The following is a 1,349-nucleotide window of genomic DNA, read 5'->3' on the forward strand; positions in this document are numbered from 1 at the left end:
GACTGGATATAATTTCAATTTTAAACCAGCATTATACCAAAAATTTTTGACAATTTGCAAAGAGCTAGGTCTCTTTCTCAAAAATACTTTATCATTTAGTGATGCTTATTGCTAAGTATGGTTTTTAAAAAATAAGTGTTTAAGTAGAGGTATTTATACAACCCATACTGCCAGTTAAATCACAAACCACACTGGGATATGTTATATTCTTGAACACTTGTCATTAGTGCCCACACAGTCTAAAAAATCAAGACCAAGATGCTATGACATCATCTAAAACTCACCATAAGTATAATGGAGTTCATTACAGTCTCTGTACCAGAATGCACAATAAATAAAATTTATAGACAAAAAAAGAGAGAGAGAAAGTACTACTGTTTCTCTTAAAATTAGTCCTTTTATGAAAATCACTGTTTTCTTAGCAATTCTTAATAACATCTTTCTCACTACTTTTTTATTTAACATCAAACATTTCATTCTATTTTCCTGACTTATGGAAAGAGTGTTTAAAATAAAATACCTTGAAACTAACAATGGCACCTTGCTCATATTTTTTGGAAATTACAATTGAGGATTATTATAAACAGTGACAAAAATATTGATTTTGTGGATTATGTATATATGGAATTTCTCTTAGACATATTAATCATGATAATGGTTGTTTTCCCAGAAATGCAAATACAAGTTTTCACATTAACAGAGAAATCCCTTGAAGTTTTTTCAGGTTTTCAGAAATTTTAATAAGTTCATGAAAGAAAGAAGGGCAATATATTGTCACACTGTAATTTCCACCACTTCCTTTGTGTTGACTAATTATTATTCTGCCATATAAATAACTCCTGAGGTGGACTACATGTTAATCAGTAAAATTTGGGAAGAATTTGTGAAATTAAAAATTAGCATGATACTATAAAACTATTTTATTCATCAGTGTATCTCATAAAAAATAACTACTGATACTATGAGTAATCATCTATCAAAATGTAAGCTCCTTAAGGCTCATTCATCTTTTTAAACTGATAAGGATAGATAATACACCTGATCTTAGCCAAAAGCCCAAGAAGCAATATCATTCCTCTTTTTATTCCCAGTACGTATGTACCATATTAGTCACATATTTCACACTCAAAACTTACAATGAACAAATTGACCTAAAGGGATGAAAGGGACTTTGAAGAAAATATTTTTCTCTTATACAAGATGACAAGAACTATTGATATGGTGAAATTAATTTACTCAATACAAAATTGTTGAGTGAATTTTATGAGTCTGACACACTTGTAGGTACAAGGGACACTGCAGTGAACAAATCATACGAAAACCCTTGTTATGAAGCTTACATTCTAGTG

General features: G+C 29.8%; 1 pseudogene; it reads right to left on the reverse strand.

Moving 5' to 3' along the window:
• Positions 1–929: 929 nt before the first annotated feature.
• Positions 930–1,068, reverse strand: LOC123826494 (annotated as a pseudogene).
• Between the last annotated feature and the right edge of the window lie 281 nt (positions 1,069–1,349).

Source organism: Phyllostomus hastatus, unplaced genomic scaffold, assembly GCF_019186645.2.
Source record: "Phyllostomus hastatus isolate PE091 unplaced genomic scaffold, TTU_PhHast_1.1 phas_contig_80, whole genome shotgun sequence".
Taxonomy (NCBI): Eukaryota; Metazoa; Chordata; class Mammalia; order Chiroptera; family Phyllostomidae; genus Phyllostomus; species Phyllostomus hastatus.